At 30.5% G+C, this 25,013-nt stretch overlaps 1 long non-coding RNA gene, 1 other non-coding gene and 2 pseudogenes across 2 annotated transcripts; 2 read left to right on the top strand and 2 right to left on the bottom strand.

The window, feature by feature from the left end:
* The first annotated feature begins 10,351 nt into the window (after positions 1-10,351).
* Positions 10,352-11,446, top strand: LOC131173353 (cytosolic sulfotransferase 17-like; annotated as a pseudogene).
* Positions 11,447-11,925: 479 nt separating this feature from the next.
* On the top strand, positions 11,926-23,353 carry LOC131172912 (cytosolic sulfotransferase 18-like; annotated as a pseudogene).
* On the bottom strand, positions 15,052-15,159 carry LOC131173625 (small nucleolar RNA R71). Its single transcript, XR_009143938.1, has one exon. It is a non-coding gene; the product is annotated as a small nucleolar RNA R71 (small nucleolar RNA).
* A 183-nt stretch (positions 23,354-23,536) lies between the features above and the next one.
* On the bottom strand, positions 23,537-24,919 carry LOC131172642 (uncharacterized). Its single transcript, XR_009143211.1, has 2 exons — positions 24,852-24,919; positions 23,537-24,770 (listed from the first exon to the last, which is right to left on the bottom strand). It is a non-coding gene; the product is annotated as an uncharacterized LOC131172642 (long non-coding RNA).
* Between the last annotated feature and the right edge of the window lie 94 nt (positions 24,920-25,013).

Genomic DNA, 25,013 nt, shown 5'->3' with positions numbered 1-25,013 from the left:
AATTTTCATTATTTTTGTAAATATTTTATATTTTAACATTTTTTTTATACAATAAACCCACTTTTCTCTTGCTTATTAATGTATGAGTGATTACGTTTTGCAGCAAATAGTTGATAATTAAAGGTAATTTCAACTTGAGTCATATGGTTGAAAATATTTTTGAGTTTAAATTATTTCAGGTTTCATTTTCTTTTGTATTGATTTTAATCAAATTATTTTATATTATATATTATTTTTTAAAATTAAACGTTAATTTAAGTTATTTATTGAATCTTTACCAAACAAATTTAAATTAGATGAAATTTGAATCCATTTAAAGAAGATTACTACTCCCTTCCAATCACTATGTTACTCTTCTCTTGCTTCATATTTTTTTTTAATTTAAATATTTTATTTTTGATAAAATAGTACAATTTTTTAAAATTTTATTTGATTTTTAAATTGAGTTTGGCAAAATTTTACGTTACATTTTAATATTATATTATGGATCCCATGTGATATAATAAAAAAAAAGTAATTTTTTGGCTTTTCACTATAAGAAATTAAAAAAATAGCTACAAAAATTATCAATGAAATTTGCTAATATTTCGTAGGTAATATGATTATCAATAAATTTATTGACAAAAATTTTTTGCCCACAATTTCAAGTGAAAGTAAATTTTTATTGACGAAAAAGTTATTTTGTCGCTAATGTTATCAATGATATAATTCATAGATAAATTAGGTTTTTGTTAGTAACTTTTGTAGAGGATCGTCGACTAGTAAAATTACTGGCCAATGTAAGGGATCATATTATGTGCTTTTGTGCTTTGATACATAAAGGGATTATATTTTAATTTTTGTTATCTTGTGTTTTCCTTCATCAGTAAATGTAGTTCAAATAATTTATTACCATCAAATGACGTGATGTGCAACACGTGGCAAATGTGGAGCTTACGTGATCAGCGCCACATGTTTGTCACATCATCATTATGTTGAAAAAATATCAAATAAGCTCATGTATTTTCAATCAAGGTTTAAATAAATCCAAAATTAAATTTTAGACAAAATAAGCCCTTGTATAAGTCCGCATTTGATAGAATATTATTTTTTTAATAATAAAATATTATTTTTTTAAATAATAATAAATTAAAAATAATAATTTTAATATTAAACAAATTTTGTTCACCATATTTTTCAATTTCTTTTTTTTTTAATTTTATTTTAATTAAAATTAATAAATAATTTTTAATATTTAAAATTAGAAAAAATAATAATTTGTTATAAAAAAAAATTATCAAATGTAGACTTAATTGGCCTTATTAGAAAGTATAGGATATATTTAGCACAAAACTTAATTTTGAGCTTATTTCGACCTTATTGAAAGTATAAGTGCTTATTTAATTTTTTTTTTCATTATTTAACAGTAACTAATAATTTAGACCACATTTGCTAATAGGAGAAAAACATAGTATTAAATTGATAAAAATCAAATTACAATCCCTCATGTGTTAAAATGCAAAGCCACGTGATTTTTTTTTATATATATTTTTCCCTAAAAAAACCTAATTAAAAAAAAATCCAAACTTTTTTACCCAATTCTGTTTTAATCTAATTATAGTGAGAGACAGAGAGAGGAAGAAACATATCTCACATATATATATATATATATATATGCAACGTTTTTTAAATAGCTTTAAAAATGTATGCCACTTAATAAAAAGACTTAAAAAATTGGCATGTGATACACTTTTTTATTTTTATTATTTTTATATAAAAATTTACTTATCATGTTAAAAATTAAATTTTATTTAAATATTTTCAAATTTCAACTGTTAAAATCTTATTTTATAAGAAAATGTATTATCTAAAATTCTATTTACTACATTTTTTTAAGAATCTTTAAATTCCTAAGTTTATAATTTCATACATTATATATAAAACTCTACTCATCATATCATATATCTAAAAATTAATGATTTTCTAATTAAATTTTTACTTAGACTAGAAAAATAGTGATTTATTTTTAAAAATATTTCTTATTTTTAAATTATAAGAATTTTAATAATGTACTTTACTGTAGAAATTATCACGTGGCATATATACTTTTTCCTATTTTATTTATATTTTATTGGTATATATCAATTAATTTAGAAAATAATCTATTAATCAACTTATTTATTTATTATCACATGAAATAAAATATTAATTAATTAAAAAGTTTATTATAAACAAATTTTAATAACATGATTATGAAAATACAAAATGTATATATATATATATATATATATATATATATATATATATATATATATATATATATATATATATATATATATATATATATATATATATATATTAAATTATATTATTAAAATAAATAATAAATAATCTGCGACTAGGAACAAACTATAATTATATAATATAATTAAATTAGTTAAATTTATTATCTTGGATCCGTAATTAATCCTAAGGATCATCACATGTGGATTGGTAGATTTCTTATAGTTGGTATTGCTACACATAAGGTTATTTTTATGATAAGAGACTATGATCTAATTACATTTTCCAGCAAAATAGATCTATTTAAACTATGATAAAATAAGTTATTTATTGTTGTATCAACTTTTCCTTAAATTCAAAAGTTGAACATAAAATTTTGAAGATTTTTAAATAATTTTAATTTTTTGTGAAAATTAAAACATTTGAACTAAAACCAAATAAGTAAGAGGTTTGAATTGTTTTTTAATAATTAAGCCTTTTCTCATAATATGCTTGCAATAATAGTCGATTCATGAAATGATGTGACTTGCTAAATTATTGCTAAAAACAAACTATATATATATATATATATATATATATATATATATATATATATATATATATATATATATATATATATATATATATAGGAATAAAAGTTGCATTGTTGGATTACTTTATGTAATGTATGGCAATAATTTTTCCTAGCCAATTAAATAATGTACTAAATGATTAATTATGAGGATAGTGATATGTGTGGGTACCATTGTCCATTTGAAATAAATGGCATATGTGGATGTTGTGAAAATCACACTCAAATAAATTAAAAGAACATAAAATTTAATATGATTTGGCGTAAGTCTAATCCATCAAATAAATTTATTATAAAGTAAAAATAATTATACAATCATTAATTATTTTTCTTACCCTCAAAATTACTCAAACAAAACTCATAAAATTCATAGCACCTTTCTACTTCTTGAGCTCTCTTTAATATAATGGCCAACTAACTAGTCATATGTATAGGTCATTAAAACCTAGTTCTTATGAGACTCTAATTATTAAACTTCATAATTTAAATTATTCTAAAGTTCCTATTTTATTTCTTCCTAAATTAAACTTTATCATAATTAATTTTAATTCCTAATTCTAATTGGACTATGACTCTAATAATCTCCACCTTCAAGTCACATATAATTAATCTTCACAGCTTCTGTAAAAGTCAATTTTTTTTAGATACTTCATTGCACTCTTGATTATTGATGTTGTCTCTTACTTCAACTTGCATTCTTCTAATCAATGTGTTTTTTTTCCAATTTGTAAAAATTCTTTACACCAATCTTCTTGTTTTTCATGAACACAAGAGTACTTTAACTAAGTCCCATGACACCACCATTAATCGAACACCTATAACCTAAAAAATCAAATCTACCCAAAGAAATTAAATTTCTTTCAAATTTAGGATAGTGTCTCACTTCATCGAACAGTTTTACACAATCACCATATAGCTTAATTTTCATTCTTTCAACACCTTCAACCTCCATCCTATTCCCATTAGCTATATTCACTTTGTCTCTTTTCTTTTCTTCAATCAAATTAAACCATTCATTCTTTGAGCAAATATAGAATGGGCAAACAGAATCCAGTAACCACTCATCTTGTGATGAATCTTTTGCCATTTCCTTATCATCATCCATATTCAAACATTTACTATCAAAACCATCATCAATTGCAATTGCAGTAGTTCCTTTCTTTTCTTTTTCATGACTCTTTTTAAATTATTTAAACTCTGCAAGATCTTCCTTTATCTTTATACAATGGTATTGAATGTGGTCCTTTTCATGACAGTAGTAGCATTCTCTATTTTCAAGGTCTACTCGTGATCTTGAGCTCAATCTACTATTTTTTCTCTAATTGTTTCCACGTGGATTGCTTCTATCATGATTAGAACCACCAACAAAAGCTCCACTTCCATTGCTACTAGACGTCTTCTTGAACTTCTCATTATTCAAGATAACAGCGGTAACCTCCTCCACCTTCAAAGTCTCCTTCCCAACTGTTAGGGTTGTTACCAAACTTTTATAAGAATGTAGGAGAGAGGTTAGAAGCAAGAGAGTTTTATCTTCATTATCTACTTTGACAACCACACTAGCTAATTGGGTAATTAATTTATTAAAAACAATAAGGTAATCCTTTACATCAGTACCTTCCTACATTCTGAGTTTGTACAACTCCTTCTTCAAGTACAAACAATTTGTGAGTGACTTTGACATGTGCAGGCTTTCCAATTTCTTCTACAAAACAACTGACAAAATCTTCTACAAGACATTATACTTCACATCAAGGGCTAACGTCAATCTAATCGTACTCACGACCCTTTGTTGAAATTCCTCTCAATCATCATCTTTCATGGTAACCAATTGCTTCTCGTTCAATGCTTTGACTAATCCTTATTATATAATGACATCCTTCACAGTGGTTTGCCACAAATTAAAATTACTTTTCCCATCGAACGACTCCACCTCAAATTTTGTGCTCGCCATCTTTGACATTTTGAACCGTAACTCTGATATCAATTGTTGTAAAAATCATACCCACATAAATTAAAAAATATAAAATTTAATGTGGTTTGGCCTAACCCAACTCCACCAAACAAATCCACTATAAAAGGAAACAAAAAAAATTATACAACTACTAATTATTTTTCTCACCATCAAAATTACTCAAACAAAACTTATGAAATTTAGTGTACCTCTCTATTTTGTGAGCTCTCTTCAATATAATGGCCAACCAACCACTCATATATATAGGCTATTAAAACTTAATCCTTTTGGGATTCTAATTATGAACTTCATAATTTAAATTCTACTAAACTTCCTATTTATTTCTTCCTAAAGTAAACTTTATCCTAATTAATTTTAATTCTTAATTCTAATTAGACTTGGACTCTAACAAATTTTATATCTGATTTAACTAAATAGAAATTAGAAAAAAATCCAATTTAATTGAAATTGAAATTATTCAATGGGATATTGATTATAACTAAATGAATAAAAAAATAAAATATATATTTTGTATTATTAATTAATTAATAAAATATTAATAAAAATATTTTTATAATTTTTTATTTGTAAAAAATATGATTTAATATTAATAAGAGAATAATTACAACTTAAATATTATTATAAAATTATAAAAATAATAATTATAAATAATATATTATTAATAAATTATAATTAATATATTAATTAATAGAAATTTAGTTTTTCAATTAGTTCAGTTACCAAATAAAAGGTAATCGAATTGATAATTGAAAATCGAAATTTTAATAATTACTAATAGAAAACTGAACGGGATCGAACTTATTCTTACCAAAATAACCAAATTTCATTAGTTTGGTTTGGTTTTTCAGTTATAATCGAATAGTGCATACTCTTACTTCTATCCCATTTCAAGTGATGTTTTTAAAACAAATTTGTTCCACTTTATTTGCTTTTTTAGAAAATTAAGGAAATATTAATTATATTTTTTCAACTTTACCCTTGTTTATTGTTATCCACAATATATATATATATATATTTTTCCTTATCACATTTCTCTGTCTAAATTAAATTCAAATGCAATTTAGTCAGTTGTTAGTACTTTTTTATAAAAATGAGGTTATTAATTATTTTCTTAATTCTAGTATAAAAAACTTAAAAATTCACTTGAAATGGAATGGAGTAATTCATGTGCTATAAACTATGATGACTTATTTTCTTTGTTTTAGATGAGCTGATGACTTACTTTCTTAGTTCATTTTTTATTTATCAATTAAAGTTTTTGTATGGTAATTAAGGAAGTAATTAAGTCATCTAAACTATAATAAAATACTCATTAATTTGACTAAATTATCCTTTATCTTACCTAATTATTCCAATTTTAATAATTTTCTATCCATTAATTTGCCTCTAAAATAATTCCAATTTTAGTAGTTATTGGGACACAACTAAAATAATAGAGAGAGAGAGGTGATAAGGTTTTAGAAAATCATAGAAATAGTTATGATATGTTTAGTAGAGATGAAAAATTAGAAAAAAATTAATTAATACTTATTAATCTTTTTAAAATAATAAATAATTTTAAACAAAATAATTTTTCAAAAATAACAAATAAAAATAAATGAATGGAGTTGTAAGGTTGTGATAATACTTGAGGTATTTTCAATATATTGAGTTATAAGGTAAAACTTATTGCTGCTATACCGCTTTAACGATTCAACCTAGAAATTAAATGAATCGTGTAAGAAATCATATTATTATTATTATTATTATTATTATTATTATTATTATTATTATTATTATTATTGTAAATAAATGTTAAATTAACTAATATACCTTCTTCTTTTTTTTTCAAAATACAATATTAAAACAGGTTGTACCATGTTTTTTCAACATAGTTCATTTATATATAATATATTATTTTTCATTTTATTATAGTTAATGATTTGAATTATGAAAGAAAATTTCATAGAACAAAATCAATCACCAACATCACCCATAATGGCATTAACAATGTTACTAGGAATATTATCATCATGAAAGCATACAAAACTACAAGAAATTAAAAAACAATTTAGAAACAGAATTTTCCGCTTCTAAATTAAAGATTTCTGTTTCTAATTAGGTTTAGAAATGGGAAAAATCTGTTTCTAATTAGTTCGTTGCTAATAACTATAAAAACGGAAATTTATATTCATTTCTAAATAAATTAGAAATGAAACTAATTCTATTTCTAATCGTTTTTACTTTTTTCCGTTTTTAATCTATTTCTAGTTAGCAACGAATTAGAAATGGAATTCAGAAAAAGAGATAAAGCTATTTCGAATTAAAAACAAATCCTTGTTTGCTCATAATCCATTTCTATTTCGAAAAGGAATTCTGTTTCTAATCCATTTCTAGTAAGAAAAAATATTTTAAAAAAATTTAAAAACAATTTTTTTTTTCATTTCTAATTAATAAAGGCAAAAAAAATGTAATTTATTGTTAAACCATTTATTTTGAAGTCATTTTAAAAGTAATTAAAAAAAACAATAAATTACTATTAAAAAATACAATGTAAATACTATTACTAATATTAGAAAATAAATATAAAAATATTAAAAAAATACTAATGAAAATACAAATGGAGAATTATCATTAATATGTTATAATAAAAATATTAAAAAAATAAATTACTAAAAAATTTATTAATATATTCCTAATAAAAATACATTAATACTAAAAAAATATAAAAATATTATTAAAAATTACAAATAAGAATGAATTAAACAGAAAATTACGATAACTATATCATAGTAAAAATTACTAAAAATTAAATTACTAATAAAATTAAAATGGGAGAAAGAGCTATGAAAAAAAAAAAGAGAAAAATGAAGTAAAAGAAAATGAAAAAATGAAAAAATGGAGAAAAATGAAATAAAAACTATTAATAAAAAAATAAGTGAAAAACGAACTAAAAGATAAAAGGAAGAAAATGGGAAAGAAAATGAAATAAAATGGTAGAAAGAATGAAATAAGAGAAAATGGATTGGAAAAAAAGTATAAATGGAAAGGAAAAAAAAAAGAAAAAAAATTATATGAAAAATAAAATGAAGAGAGTGAGGAAGAAATGAAAGGAAATGAAAGAAAGAGAAATGAAAAGAAATAGAAGAAAGAGTGAAATGAGAGAAAAGAAAATGAAAGAATGAATGAAATGAGAAGGTTTTTTTATAAGCAATTTAGAAATAGGTTATAAAATCCTTTTCTAATTAAAAAATAGAGGGATTTTTCCCTCCAAAAATTAGAATCAGATTTCTAAATTTGTTTTTAGATTTAAAATAGAATAGAAACGGATATTCATGTTAGTTTCTAAATTTTAAAAAAAGCGAAATAATTCTCATCATTAATTTTAAGATCCACAATTTAAAAACAGATGAAACAGATTTTAAAATCCGTTCCCAGCTTTGGAAATGGATTGGGGAGTCTGTTTCTATTTTTTTTTTTTAAAGTGAGTTATTTTCCTCCATAATTTTCAATATCTACAATTTAAAAATAGATTAAAAATAGAATTTAATCCCAATCTAATTTAGAAATAAAAATTCTAAATTTAGAAATGGATTTTAGAATCTGTTTCTAAATTTTTAAGCTTCATTTTATTTTTTACAATTTAAAAATAAATTAAAAATTATATTGAATCCCTGTCTAATTTAGAAATGAAATTTGTAATCATTTTCTAAATTTTAAACTTCCTTTCATTCACTACAATTTAGAGACATATTAGAAATAAAATTGAATCTATTTCTAATTTAGAAATGGATTTCAATCTATTTCTAATCCATTTTTAATCTGTTTTTAAATTTTGAGGTAAATTTTTTTGTGTTGAGATTAAAAACAGAAATTTACTGTTTTTAATTTCTATTTTCATTTTGTTTCTAAATATTGCTCCATTTTTTAACGCTAAAAATAACAATAAATTCTTTTTTATTTCCATTCCGTTCTAATTCACTGCGACACCTAATAAATAAATTTAGTTTCTATTACGTTGTAAGTCCACTGCAAATTAAAAATGGACATAATTCTTTTCTAATTTCCGTTGCTATTTCGGTAATATTTTTGTAGTGATAAACCATGAACTGAATTATGGGCCACAAGCAAATATGCCACCAGGTTGCTGGATCGTTGAACATAATGGAAGCTACACGCGAAGAAAACAACTGCATGGCCAACTTAACATCATCCACCAGCAAATCCAAAGGACCCAGATGAGAAGAGCAGACATTAACAGCAGAAACAATGCTCCAACGAGTCTGACTCAACCTGCACCTTGAATGTGGCCTAAAATTAAAAAGTTTGAATATAATTGTTGATTAGTGAAAAATTTTAATATTTTCTACCCATTAGGCTTTACATAAATACGGAATATATGTATATATATAAAGGGCTAGGACGAGCAGAATTAAGAGGCCTAGGCCCAATGCAAGAACATGCACAATGAGTAGATCTATTGGAGCAAGAATTAGCTTTAGGGGTGAAAATCTTATAATTTTTCTCCTATTGTGAAAAATGAGTGGTCACTTTCAATGGAGTTAAAACAATAACTTCTAAATTTTGAGAACCCATTTTTCATAAAATACATATAAGTAATTTTATTTTTACTTATGATGTCAACTTCTTAATTTTATTAACTTAAAATTTTATTAATTTACAATTCAAACATACACATAATTATAAAAGCAATGATTAAAATTTTATTAAAAGTTTGCAATTTACGCATGCATATAATTACAAAAGTAATTTGCAAGTTATTAAAATTAATCAAAATTTCCATTCATCTATATTAAATATCAAGTTTAATAAAAATCCTATAATTATCAACTTTAATTATGGAATAAAATGAAAAGAAAAATATAGAGAATAATAAAGAGAATGGATGAGAAAGAAATTAAGTTGAGCAATGGTACAGAGGAAGTCACTGTAAGTCTACAATGATAGCGAAATTCTCCTTAATAGTATGTTAACTGTAACTTGATTTTTGAGACATCCACCCTAAGAACACAAGTAAGCCAAGGAAGAACCAACATCGTGATGAAGAGCAGAATAGAGCCGCGGAGATGTTGGACAGACTGGTGAGGCTCGGTAGAGCTCGACATTCTCAGTCTCTCGTAGCTCTCTAGAGACTGAGACCATTTATGGGCTCCGTGAATGCTCACGAGTTACTAGCCACCAATCTCCGAGCTAGAAAACTTTAGTATTTGATTCAAATTTAAATTTATAAATTTAAATTCATGAATCTAAATACAACATTATTCAAAATTACAAAATAAAATTATAGATTAATTATGATGAAAAGTAATTTGTTATCTTTTGTGTAACATGTTTTAAGTTTAAGGAAAAGATTTATTTAAATCTGATTCATCTTGGATATAAATATATAGGTCCCAATACATATAATGTGTTCTTAGTACATGACAGATTTGGCTTAGACAGAAATTCCCAAATTAGCCCTAATTATTAATGTTTCTTTTTCCTATATAATAGATGTAGTCCATAGTCCATATGAGTTTTTCCATAGATGGTTCTTGAGGGTTGAGGGTATTTGCTTTCATTCATGGAACCATCTTGCATTTTATCCAATAAAAGTGATGCTCCTGTTTCAGGAACCAACGCATCTTCAACAAATCATACAAAGTATAAGGAGATCATCTCAACCCTTCCTCGAATTGAAGGTGGATGGCTTCAAGCTCAGCAAATCCACGAATACGAAGGCTTTTGGTTCGGTCAAAATATGCTTAAAGGCATCATGTCTGCACGGGAACAATTCAAAGCTCAACCTACTGATATTTTCATTTGCAGCCATCCAAAATCTGGAACAACTTGGCTTAAAGCCCTGTCTTTTGCCATTCTGACAAGAAAACGTTTTATCTATTCTATCTATTCCTCTACAAATCCTTTACTTTCTGAGCTTCCACATGATGTTGTGCCCTTTATTGAAACTTTATCCTTCACTGACATTGCCAGCAGAGACCCTGAACTTCCACTTTTGTCCACTCACATGCCCTACACTTCCTTGCCCAAGTCCGTCGTAGAGAGTAAGTGTAAAATTATTTACATCTGCAGGGATCCCAAGGATTTGTTTGTTTCAATGTGGCACTTTGCTGGTAAGTTAAGAGGTACAAGGCCAGAAACCTTTCCATTGGAGGAGGCATGTCAGAAATTTTGTGAAGGACTCAATCATGGCGGCCCTTACTGGGATCATGTTTTGGGTTATTGGAAAGCAAGCCTTCAATTTCCTGAGAGAATGCTCTTCATCAAACATGAAGATCTGCAAAATGACACCTTCTCCTATGTCAGGAGAATGGCAGAGTTCATGGGTTGCTCTTTCTCCATGGAAGAAGAAAGACAAGGATTAGTGCAATAAGTCGTCGACTTGTGCAGCTTTCAAATTCTTAGCAATTTGGAGGGGAATAAGAGTAAAAAGCACTGCTCTTCATTGAGACATATTTTGAAAATTGAAAAGAATGCATTTTTTAGAAAAGGTAAGGTTGGTGATTGGGTGAACTATTTGACAGCTGATATGGCAGCTACAATTGATCAAATAATTGAACAGAAGTTCAGTGGTTCTGGCTTGTCTTTTAAAGCTCCATAAATATCTTTGTGTCAGTGTCATAATTTTGCCTGTGTTTTAGAATGGTCTGGTATGCTCTTACAGCTTAGAATGATTGCAGCTATTATCTTTAGTTTTAAATAAAAATTAATTTGAATGTTTATCACTCTTCTGTGATCAACCTAAGTATGTTTTTAATGATATGAATGAAGGCTTGTACTCGTCTAAGTTTGCAATAAAAATTTGTCAGCTATTCAGTCTTTGGGATAACAATATGATCGGATATTTTTGGATATTCAATTCAGATATGCCCATTTTGTATTCAGATATTTTATTTGCTGATTATAACTAATTTTTTAATTAGCTCCAATAAAATTAAAAGTAAGCAAACGTGAAACACCTGAAGTGAGGAGAAGAAGCGACAAAGACAAATTCATTTAAAATAATAATAATATTAATAAATATTGGGTCAATATCCTTCAATAAAAACGTTTTCTTGTAGATTTTTAGGTGAATGATGGGACGAAAATGACCTGTGAACCGCACCATTGGATTAAAAAAATGACAAGCGCCACATTACATGTGCATGCCTCCACCAATTTGTGATAAAATAAGGATTAGCTGTAATGTCAGCTTTCTTAAGTTATTTTAGTAGTAATTAAATTTTAATTTAGTGTTTGTGTTTTGAATTTGGCGAAAAAGCCATCCAATTAAATGATCTTATAATAAATAAGGTAGAATCACCAAATCATTATCAAAAAGATTATCATATCCCCCTGCGGGCTCAATATCTAAAATTTCGCGCTAAACTTAATTCTTGAGATCTTTCAAATCAAAAGTTCTTGAGCTTATTTGACCATTTGAGATCTTTCACATCGATAGTTCTTGATCCTATCTGATTCTTCATATTGAATCAGATTCAATTTTCTCCTAGAAGAGTGATGTTCCTGTTTCAGGAAACAATGCCTCTCCAAGAAATCATACCATCATCTCAACCCCTTTCTCAAGAAGAGCGACAATACTCTCAATAGCTCCATCAATACCAAGGCTTTTGGTGCTTTCCAGCTTACTTGGAAGGCATCATGTCAGCACAGGAACACTTCATAGCTTAGCCTACTGATATTATCACTTGCAGCCATCCAAAATCTGGTACAACTTGGCTTAAAGCCCTATGTTTCGCCATTCTGACGAGAAAGCAGTTCAGCGAATCCTCTACAAATCCTTTACTTACCGAATTGCCGCATGATATTGTGCCCTTAATTGATCATTTAGCTTATAACAGAGACCCATACCCTCCACTTGTAGCCACTCACATTCCCTACACCTCCTTGCCCAAGTTGATGCATACATTTTGCACAACCATTTAGGTTTAATTTCATAGCCATTTTATTTGATTATTAGTCACTTTTAGTTAATTTCATTAGTTATTTAGTTAGTTTTTCATAATTGTCAATTTTGGATTAATTTGTAATTTTTACTTTGTTTTGTAGGAAAAATGGTATTTTTGATGGACTAAAAAGAAATTATGTCATTGAGGAGTGATCTCTACAGCCAAAGATGCCAAAAACAAGTTTCAAAGTTGAAATATGCATTGGCCAAATTGTGCATAACTTGCCGCATAAGCCATGTAGATCTGCATAAGGAGAAAAATCATTGTTCCAATACCTGCCGAATTGTGCATAAGGAGAGTGCATGGCTTATGCAGATTCACGTCCCCTTATGCAATCTCACGGAATTGTGCATAACCTATGCGCCTGGTCATGCAGTTTCGCATAAGTGAGCCAGAAACCAGTAGCGCATAAGGGACTGCATGACTTATGCAGTCCACTTATGCAGTCCCACAAAGATTTCATTAATGAGCTGGCAGAAGATTCCCTCAGAAAATCCCTCCTAAAACACACCATTTTAGGGCTCCGTGTCAGAAAATGCTATAAATAGCCTCATTTCCCATTTTAGAAAGGGGAAAGGAGGAATAATTAAAAAGGGAGAAGAGAGGAGGAGCAGCTGAAGAGTCACAAACCTCTCCCACACCATTTCCAATCAGATTTGGAGATTTCTTTCTTTTCTTACATTTTTCCTACATTTCTAGTGTTGAGCTTTTTGTTTCTTAGCTTAGATTAAAGCTTTATTTCCATATAAACTCAGTATATCTTGTAATTATTATGGATAGTGAGTAGTTTTACTTTGATTCTGGAGTAAGGGATGTAATATTTTAGTTATTTTTGTGGATTTGAACTGGGTTAGTCCCAATTTAATGAATTTATGAGGTTTAATCCATTTCTTGTGTGCTTATTCACATGCTTAATGAAGGGCCCCATTAAGTTATGTTCTTAATCGTTGGTTGAAGCACCGAAAGGAGAAAACCAAGTGATAGTTAATCAAGAAATTGGACTTAATTAACTTAGATCTAGAAATAGACTAAGGGTTAAGAGGGTTTTAATAGATTGATTAAAGAACCTAATGGGTCTTGGTTAATTTTAACTCCACGAAAGTAGGATTAAGTTAATTAAGACACTCTTTGTCTCACTTGAAAGAGTTTTCAAGGGATTTTAGAATTAATCTCCTTTAAACCCATAAATTTCATGGATTGGGGTAGCTAGGAAAAATCCCAAAATGACTTAAATATGAACCCTTAACTCCAGAATCGTCTTTCATCAATTATTGCTTGGAATTTTACTTTTGAGAGTTTAGTTTAATCTCATTTTATTAATTTTCATTATTATCAATTTCTTTATTTTGCGAATTATTAAATTAGTCATTGTTTGAATTTAGTTTTGCATTTTCATACCTTATGCTTCAAATTCCTAAATTTCTTTTATCAATTTGATTAAAATACAATTTTAACATATTTTATTTGACATCAAAAATTCAATCATTAACACAACTCATCGTAGGAACGATATCTTTTTCTATACTACTTGAACGACCCGTGCACTTGCGGTTGGGACACATCAAGTTTTTGGCGCCGTTGCCGGGGAGTTGTTTGTTTTAGATTGAATTCTTGATTATTTTAGTTGTTTATAGTTTTATTTTTGTTATCTTTTCATTTTGTGTTTGTTTGTTCTTTTTCAGGTACTTTTAATCTTTTATGAGAAGAGCTAGAAGCACAAGTGACACATCCTTATTGTTCAATCCTGAAATTGAGAAATTTTGTAAAGCCAACAAGAAAGAAACCAGAAGAAGAAAAGAAGCATTGAGAGAAACTGAATTAGAAGCAGACATGGCTGATGAAAGAATTAGAATTGGTGTTGGTAATGCTGGAAATGATCGAAACAATGAAAATGCAGCCCAAGGTGAAGAGGTTGTAAATGCTAATTTGCCTAGGTGAAGTATGATGGATCATGCTTTTCCTCGTTTTGATGACTTGAGAGAGAGCATAGCAAGACCAAGGATTGATGCAAATAGTTACAAGATGGATTTTGGAGTTCTTCAAATGATTCAGAATTCTCAATTTGGAGGACATCCTTCTGAAAATCCACACACACATCTGAAGAAGTTTGCTATGATTTGTGATATGCAAAAACAACCTGGAGTATCTGATGATGCAGCAAGATTGAAGCTATTCCCATTCTCTTTGAAAGATAGAGCATTGGATTGGCTTGATTCTTTACCTCACAACTCAATTACAAATTGGGAGCAGCTCACTGATGCATTTCTTGCCCAATACTTTCCACCTGGAAAAACTCAAGAGTTGAGGAATCAAATGATTGCTTTTAGACCAAGAGAAGATGAGACTCTTTATGAGTCATGGATGAGATGGAAGGAATTGGAGAGACAATGTCCACATCATGCCATTCCTAAATGGATGATAAACCACAATTTTTACACAAATGTCACTCCTGCTATCAGAGGAATCATTGATGCTCAAACTGGAGGGGAATTCATCATTAAGCATGAAGATGAAGCTTATGAGTTGTTAGAGAAAATAGCAAAGAACAGTCATCTATGGAGTAGTCCAAGAGGGTCAACTCCAACTCAAAAAAGGCAAGTTGCTGGAATGTATGAGCTTGATCCATTCAACATGATCAATGCCAAATTTGATGCACTCACTAATGTCCTTGCTAAGAAAATGGAGGATTTAAGCATGCTAGTTAGTTCATCATCATGCTCTGGAAGTTCTCAACAAGTTACTTATGCAGAAGGAACAATGAGCTATGGAGTAGATTATCCTTCATATGCTTGGAGGAATCATCCTAATTTTTCATGGGGGAATCAGCAAAATCAAGCTTCAACTCAGAACTTTTCACCACAACAACAAGGGCATCAATACCAATAACCTTGGCAACCACCACCTAGTTTTCAGCAAAAGAATGCAAATCCTGCACCTCTACCAAAACAGCAAGAACAAAGTTCCACCACAGAGGCTTTATTACAACAAATTCTTGCTAATCAAACTAAGCATGATGAAGAGATGAGAGAGATGAAGGCAAGGCTGGAACAAATGCAAACACACAATAGGATGCTAGAAAATCAGATTGCACAACAAGCATGCTCATCAAGTACCAATTCTATGGGGAAACTTCCTAGTCAAACAGAAAATCCAAGGGAGCAATGTCATGCCATCACACTGAGGAGTGATAAAATAGTGCATACTGAAAAGAGTGAAAAAGTTGAGAAGAGAGAAAATGAGAAAGATGTCGAGGGAGATGAAAAACAAGAGAGTGCAGAAAAAGGTAAAGAGGAGGTTGAAGAGAAAGAAGAGAAATACATACCTCCAGAGCCTTACAAGCCACAGCTTCCCTTTCCACAGAGATTTCAAAAAGCCAAGCTTGATAAGCAATTTGGGAAGTTCTTAGAGGTTTTGAAGAAGCTATATATAAATGTGCCTTTTATCGATGCTCTTTCCCAAATGCCTTCTTATGCTAAGTTTCTGAAAGAAATTCTCTCAAACAAAAGAAGACTTGAAGATTATGAGACTGTAGCCTTAACTGAGGAATGCAGTGCTATCCTCCAAAGGAAACTTCCTCCAAAGCTCAAAGATCCAGGGAGTTTTTCAATTTCATGCCACATTGGGGAATCATGTTCTACAAAAGCTTTATGTGATCTAGGGGCTAGTGTTAGCCTTATACCCCTCTCCATTTATGAGAAGCTCAATATGGGAGATCTTAAGCCAACTCACATTTCTCTTCAGTTAGCTGACAGATCAATTAAGTATCCTGAAGGAATTTTGGAGAATGTGCCTTTGAAGGTTGGGAAATTCTATATACCTGTTGACTTTGTCATCTTAGACATGGAAGAGGATTCTAATATCCCAATCATTTTGGGGTGGCCTTTCCTAGTTACAGTTGGTGCTTTGATTGACGTGAAAGGTGAAAAGCTTACTCTTAGAGTCGGAGAGGATCAGTTAGTCTTCAATATTGGCAATGAGAAGAAGAAGCAACATGAAGATGTAGACTCTTGTTTGAAAATTGATATAGTTGATGAGTTAGCAAAAGAGCACTTTAGAAAGAGCTATCCAAAGGCTTCTCTTGAAAGTTGTCTTGTCCATGAAGGGACTATCAATAATGAAAATCCAAAAGAGGCTGTATTTGCACAATATTTGAAGAGTAATCCACCTTGTCATATGGCACCAATCTTTCAACTTGAGCAAGTGGAGAAAAGTGAGGTCAAGCAACCATCTCTTAAAGAAAAAGATGCACCAAAGGTTGTTAAGAAAGAAATGGTTGGATTTTTAGACAAAGCAACAAGGATCTTCTCATGTGATGGAAAGAAAATGAAGTATAGATTCATTGAAGCACCTATTGGAAATAGAGGCAATAAATTCCAATTTCAGCCACCATGAAGCATGAAAAGGGTCAAGCTAAGGACCATAAATTAGCGCTCTTGGGAGGCACCTCAAGTTCTTTTATTTTCCTTTTTGTTGATTTACTTTTATTTACATTGCTTTTGTTTTTATCTTGAATCTCCCCAAATTCAATTTTTGACATTGTTGAATCTTGTCCCTTGTAGATGTATTTCAATGGAGGAAGGTTGGTGAACTGCTAGGGAGTGATTTTTAATATGAAATTTTGTCCTGTAAACTCTCCCAAAATTGATTGATTTTTGTAGCATAACCTGTGCAGGTTTGCCTCCTGGTTTATGCAGAGAAAAAAAAAATGAAATTTTGCAGCAAAGGAGGGGTCTGCAGCATATGGTTTATGTTTCTTGGTGAGGTTGGTTGTGTAACTTTTAAGTATTTGTGCTTATAATGTTAATATGGTGGTAAGTGAGTCATTTTTGCAGTTTTGAGCTTATTTGGGTTGTGGGATTTAAGGTGGAAATGCTGCATTTTTCTTGGCAAAACTTGGGGAGTCCATTCTCATTTGTGGATAGATGCAACTTTATGCAGATTTTATTGAGTTTTAATGTGCCAAATGCTAATTTGCAGAATTTGATTGAAATGGCATGATTCACAAATGCCTTTTATGCAGGATCCACTTCTACAAGCTTGTGTGATGCAATTTTGATGGATTTTGTATATATTGATGTGTTTTTGGTGAAAATTTCTCATGGTTTATGCTTCATGGAATTATATTTTTTTCATTCTAGGGTATTTTCCACACTTGCAAATCATTTTCAATTGTAATCTCAATCTTGTTGAATTGTGCATAAGCAATTGCATAGCTTGTGCAGCTTTTAGATCACAAATCTTGCCATTTTCTCATTTTGCTAAAAACTGCATAAGTAACTGCATAGCTTATGCAATACTGCATAACCACAATTCTCGCCATTTTTCACTTCTGTTGCAAACTGCATAAGGATGAGCATAGCTTATGCAACTCTGCATAGCCACATTTTGTCAAATTTCATATCTGCCAAGACTTGCATAAGAGGAGCGCATGACTTATGCACTTCTGCATGACTTCAAATCCTGCATTTTCTCTTTCCACCGAGACCTGCATAAGGAGAGTGCATAGCTTATGCACTTCCGCATGACCACACTCTCCAAAAACCAAAACCTGCCGAGACTTGCATAAGGAGTGTGCATGACTTATGCACTTCCGCATAACCACCAACTCTGAATTCCAAAACCTGCCGAGAGGTGCATAAGGGGAGTGCATAGCTTATGCACTTCCGCATGACCACTCTCCCTGAAAATAAAAAATCTGCCGAGACTTGCATAAGGGAGTGCATAAGTTATGCACTTTCGCATGACCAACTTTTCTGCATTTTGTCTTTCTGCCAAAATTTGCATAAGGGAGAGCACGGCTTATGCACTTCCGCATGACCAACTTTTCTGGAAACCCAAAATCTGCCGAAACTTGCATAAGGCAGTGCATAGGTCATGCACTTCTGCATAACTGACTTTTTCCACTACAAATTTCAGCCGAAACCTGCATGACCAAGCGCATAAGTTATGCACTCTTGCACAACCAGTTTTTCACACTCCCATTTTCTGTCGAAACCTGCATAACTTAGTGCATAACTTATGCAGTTTCGCACCACTCAACTTCCTGTTATTTCATTTTTGCCGAAACTTGCATGAGGACCTGCATAACTTGTGCACCATCACCTCCATCCCAGCCACCACCTCAACAGCAGCACCCCCATCTAGTTCAGCAGCAGACCATTTAGACAAGGGTAAAGCCATAAAAAAATAGATTGATTCTTGATCTATTCTTGTTTAGCTTCTAGTAGTTTCCATTTATATACAGTGTTTACATTTTTAAGGTTACTGGAACAAATTTAACTTGCTTTTCCTGACCCACAATTCTTTTCATTTTTTTTTTCTATTATATAATTCTGCTGCAGTTTTTAGTCCACTGCACAACTTGTGCAGTTATTTATGCAACTCATTTCAAGGTTTTGTGCAGTTTGTATGCAACTTGTGCCTGCTTATGCACTGTATATATTTACATACCTCTGCTGGTGTTTGCACATTTTTCCTTGATATATCATTATGTTGCAGCTCTTCAATATACTGCATAGGCTGTGAAACTCCTTCTGCAAATGTTCTGCATAGCCTGTGCAGTCCCTTATGCAACTCATGCCATACTGCACAGCTTATGCACTCTCCTTATGCACCTGTTCTGTACAGCATTTATTCTGCATAACTTGTGCAGCTTTCTTATACATCACCATCATCTCTAGAATTCACATTTTAGCTGCTAAATCACTGTCCTATGCCAGGTAACCTTTCACATTTGCTTTTCATTTCACTAATACCTGGTTATTCATTTTTAACTTGAATTTCACTCTGCACTACCTTAGACATTGAGGACAATGTCCAATTTTGAGTTTGGGGGTATGCATTAATGTTTTAATTTTGATTTTTGCAAAAAGTTTTCACATTTTAATATAGGAAATAGTAAAAAAAAAAAAAAAAAAAAAAAAACATTTCATTCCATTTCATTAGCATACACATACATTGTAATTAGATTGCATACATTATATTGTACATATATACATACATTACACATTATCTAGGAATCATACCATATAGATATTACAAATAGATTTGTTTTATTTAGTTAATGCATTGCTCATTTTTAGGAATCATGCATCATGCATTAAAATCTTTTGCCAAATCCCTTGAGTATTGAAAAGTTGCCTATGAGAGTGATTTGACTTACCTTTAGTTGGGTTTGTGGATTGAAAGTTTCCTAAGAGGTGCAAAGTTTTGAAGTGTCTATCCCTTGCCTATATCTTCTTAGCCAAAAAGCCACCCAACTAGTCCTTTAGAGATTGGAGTGTTTAGAGGGAGTTATTGGATATAAGGTAGTCAAATGATGTCTCACCAATCCTAGAACAAATTTTCTAAACTTTTCAAGGCGAAATACCAGCTTGTACTTGAAAAGAGAGATGATTAGGCATTCTTTGATTTAAACCTTCTCATTTTAAACCTTTGGCCCTTTTCTTAATTAAAATTGACCCTTGCAAACCCCTTTTGAGCCTTTTTATCCCTAATTTTTCTTGAATCCCTTATTGCTACCTAGCCAATGAACCAAACACTCCAACCCCTTTCATGAGAATAATTATTTACAATATTAGGTACATAAAAAAAAAAGAGAAAAAGAAAAGAAAAGAAAAAAATATATACAATAAAAGGGAGAAGAAATGCTTGTCATCTTGTAAAAGTGCTAGAATATGTGTTTTTCATTATTGTCATTCAAATTGAAAGAAATCCACCCAAAGTATTAAAAGAAATGAGTTTGGGGGTGGCAATTTTAGGGACAAGCATCAAAAGAAAATGCAAAATACAAGTTTAAAGTATCAAAATGTCCCTCCATTTTTATGTGTTTTGTAAAATATGCTAGCACTTGACAATTCTCATTGCGCATTTCTCCCCTCTCTATATATAAAAAAAAAAAGAGAAAAAGAAAAAATATAATAAAATAAGAAGTGTACCTTATGTTTCAAAATTGAAAATATTCTCATGCTTTGAATCCTCTTTACCCATATTTCTTCTTAGCCTCATTTTGAACCCCATGGCCCCTTTACATCCCTAAAAAGACCTTTGATCTCTTGATAGTACTTGCTACATTAGTGGAGATAGGAGTAGGGAATTTGCCTATGGGATTGGAAAATTATCTATTCATTCATTTAATTCCATCATTCTATATAGAGACACTTTGCCTATTGATTGTCCTAGAATTCATTTTGAGCATGACTTTCTCTTTTGATTGGTTGGTTTGGGGATTTTGAATGATAATTGACTTGATGGCTAAGCGGTGAAAGCTTGGATAAGCATTAGATTCTTTGCATTTTGAAGGATGGGTATATGGATTGTTGGTGTGGTTAAAGGTGTGTTAAGTTACTTTCATAGGTAATTTTCATAGCTCTTTGGATAAGGCACCCCTAAAAAAAAATTTTGCATCACATTTTAAAGTTTGCTTAAGGACAAGCAAAAGCTTGAGTTTGGGGGTATTTGATGCATACATTTTGCACAACCATTTAGGTTTAATTTCATAGCCATTTTATTTGATTATTAGTCACTTTTAGCTAATTTCATTAGTTATTTAGTTAGTTTTTCATAATTGTCAATTTTGGATTAATTTGTAATTTTTACTTTGTTTTGTAGGAAAAATGGTATTTTTGATGGACTAAAAAGAAATTTTGTTATTGAGGAGTGATCTCTACAGCCAAAGATGCCAAAAACAAGTTTCAAAGTTGAAATATGCATTGGCCAAATTGCGCATAACTTGCCGCATAAGCCATGCAGATCTGCATAAGGAGAAAAATCATTGTTCCAATACCTGCCGAATTGTGCATAAGGAGAGTGCATGGCTTATGCAGATTCACGCCCTCTTATGCAATCTCACGGAATTGTGCATAACCTATGCGCCTAGTCATGCAGTTTCGCATAAGTGAACCAGAAACCAGCCGAAAACTGCATAAGGGACTGCATGACTTATGCAGTCCACTTATGCAGTCCCACAAAGATTTCATTAATGAGCTGGCAGAAGATTCCCTCAGAAAATCCCTCTTAAAACACACCATTTTAGGGCTCCATGTCAGAAAATGCTATAAATAGCCTCATTTCTCATTTTAGAAAGGGGAAAGGAGGAATAATTAAAAAGGGAGAAGAGAGGAGGAGCAGCTGAAGAGTCACAAACCTCTCCCACACCATTTCCAATCAGATTTGGAGATTTCTTTCTTTTCTTACATTTTTCCTACATTTCTAGTGTTGAGCTTTTTATTTCTTAGCTTAGATTAAAGCTTTATTTCCATATAAACTCAGTATATCTTGTAATTATTATGGATAGTGAGTAGTTTTACTTTGATTCTGGAGTAAAGGATGTAATATTTTAGTTATTTTTGTGGATTTGAACTGGGTTAGTCCCAATTTAATGAATTTATGAGGTTTAATCCATTTCTTGTGTGCTTATTCACATGCTTAATGAAGGGTCCCATTAAGTTATGTTCTTAATCGTTGGTTGAAGCACCGAAAGGAGAAAACCAAGTGATAGTTAATCAAGAAATTGGACTTAATTAACTTAGATCTAGAAATAGACTAAGGGTTAAGAGGGTTTTAATAGATTGATTAAAGAACCTAATGGGTCTTGGTTAATTTTAACTCCACGAAAGTAGGATTAAGTTAATTAAGGCACTCTTTGTCTCACTCGAAAGAGTTTTCAAGGGATTTTAGAATTAATCTCCTTTAAACCCATAAATTTCATGGATTGGGGTAGCTAGGAAAAATCCCAAAATGACTTAAATATGAACCCTTAACTCCAGAATCGTCTTTCATCAATTATTGCTTGGAATTTTACTTTTGAGAGTTTAGTTTAATCTCATTTTATTAATTTTCATTATTATCAATTTCTTTATTTTGCGAATTATTAAATTAGTCATTGTTTGAATTTAGTTTTGCATTTTCATACCTTATGCTTCAAATTCCTAAATTTCTTTTATCAATTTGATTAAAATACAATTTTAACATATTTTATTTGACATCAAAAATTCAATCATTAACACAACTCCTCGTGGGAACGATATCTTTTTCTATACTACTTGAACGACCCGTGCACTTGCGGTTGGGACACATCACAAGTCCATAATAGAGTCCAAGTGTAAAATTATTTACATTTGCAGGGATCCCAAGGATTTGTTAATTTCGTTGTGGCACTTTTCTGGTAAGATGAGAGGTACAAGCGCAGAAGCCTTTCCATTGGAGGAGGCATATGAGAAATTTTGTGAAGGAGTTATTCCTTTACTGGGATCATGTTTTGGAGTATTGGAAAGCAAGCCTTCAATTTCCGGACAGAGTACTGTTTATCAAATATGAGGATTTACAGAATGATACCTTCTCCTATGTCAAGAGAATGGCAGAGTTCAAGGATTGGTGCAGAAAGTTGTTGACTTGTGCAGCTTTGAGTTTCTTAGCAATTTGGAGGTGAATAAGAGTGAAAAGCACACTTCTGCAGCAGGACCTTTCAGAATTGAAAACAATGCATTTTTTAGGAAAGGTAAGGTTGGTGATTGGAAAAACTATTTGACAGCTGAAATGGCAGCTCGAATTGACCAAAAAACTGAGCAGGAGTTCAGTGATTCTGGCTTGGCTTTCTGATCTCCATAAAACATCTCTGTTTGTCATAATTTGTGTGTTTTAATGGTCCGTTTCTTCCATCTAGACATGTACTTCTTGTGGTTTAGAAGGCTTGCTCTTTCAATAAAAAAAAATGTCAAACATTGATCACTCTTTTGTAATCAATCAAAGCGTGTTTTTGGTGATCTAAATGACGGCATGCGCTTATCTTTGTTTGCAAATAAAATTTGATTGTTATGCCTGTCAAACTCGAAAACAATGCATTCTTTAGGAGCTAAGCCTGAGACAGCAATGCAAATTGACCACATAACCAAACAGAAAAATGGACCCTCACAACAAAAATGACAAATTAAAACAAATGAAATGTCTAATTAAAAAAAATTTCCTTTTCGGTAGAAGTTTATATTCTACAGTAGATAATCTGCAAACCACCTATCAACCATGGCAAGGCATTGCATAGGTTTGTATTCTAGAGCTGTGTGACCTGCTCCCTGTTCATGATCAAGAAAATATTAAAAAAAAAAGATGAAATTTTCCTTTTATAGCTTTTGTTAGATTTCATAAGTATGTATGAAGGGAGAACGAAGCAAAGCCTTCTACTTGCCTTAACAGTTGCATACATCAAAATGTTGTATGCAATATAATTACATGGAAGTAAATTTGCAAAATCATAATCAAAAGTTCAATCTGAAAACCAACCCTGCAATTTGAGTATTGACGAACCATGGACGCCAATCATCTTTAATGGTTAAATTTAGAGAATTTATCCATTGTTGTGTGCCCACATGTGGTACAACTATGTCGTGATCACCACTGCATATATAAGACATGAAATTAAAAATTAAAAATTAAAAATTCAAGCATTATTACACTTAAAGCACATAATCATTCATTCTTTTCTTATATGTGAATATCACAGAAACAATCTCTCAGAGAAGTAGAGTAACCTTTCTCCCCATAAGTGTGGAATACTTTGTACACCGGATCATCCTTTATACATGTATGTTGATAAATGCTAAGATGTATCAAATTTCAAATTAAAGTTTAGAATTTGATCAGTAGATTACAAGATTGAGATAAATATGATGGTTACACTCGTAAATGGATTAAAAAAAAATCTCAAATGTGTGATAATTGGGAAATGAAAGCATAAACTAATGAGATTTAGTTCAGTAATATCATTTTCATTATGGAATTGATGAATTTGAATTCTAGTTAAAGCACAATGATTAGGAAATGAAACAGAGAGAAAATGAATGACCATGTTAGCAGAAGTTGCCTAAGCTTTATCCTTTATGCATATTGCATGCCTGTAAATTAAAGCATGAAAGCCTTTCTTGGTAAGGTTTTGTTGATACGAAACACTGGATGTGATATCATGTGCGTAATTAGTGGAATTTAAGCAGCTATTGCATCTCTCCCAACCCTTTATGGTTCCCTGGTTATCAAAGCAATTGCTATATATAAGATAAATATACAATACACTTTTTTCTTTGTTAATTAATATTATTTGCCATACCTCTCGAACATGAAGAGCTGCTTGAACAGTTTTATCATTAGCCCAAATATATGACGGCACCATGTTGTAAATCTGCAAAAGAATAAGAATCAGTAACTATTTGCAGAAGGTACGGAGAGCCAATTGTGAAAAAAGAATAACAATTATTACATATCTATCGAT

The sequence above is a fragment of the Hevea brasiliensis genome, chromosome 14 (genome assembly GCF_030052815.1).
Source record: "Hevea brasiliensis isolate MT/VB/25A 57/8 chromosome 14, ASM3005281v1, whole genome shotgun sequence".
NCBI lineage: Eukaryota > Viridiplantae > Streptophyta > Magnoliopsida > Malpighiales > Euphorbiaceae > Hevea > Hevea brasiliensis.
Note: the sequence above shows the minus strand (reverse complement) of the source record. Positions and strands in the feature narration are given on the sequence as shown.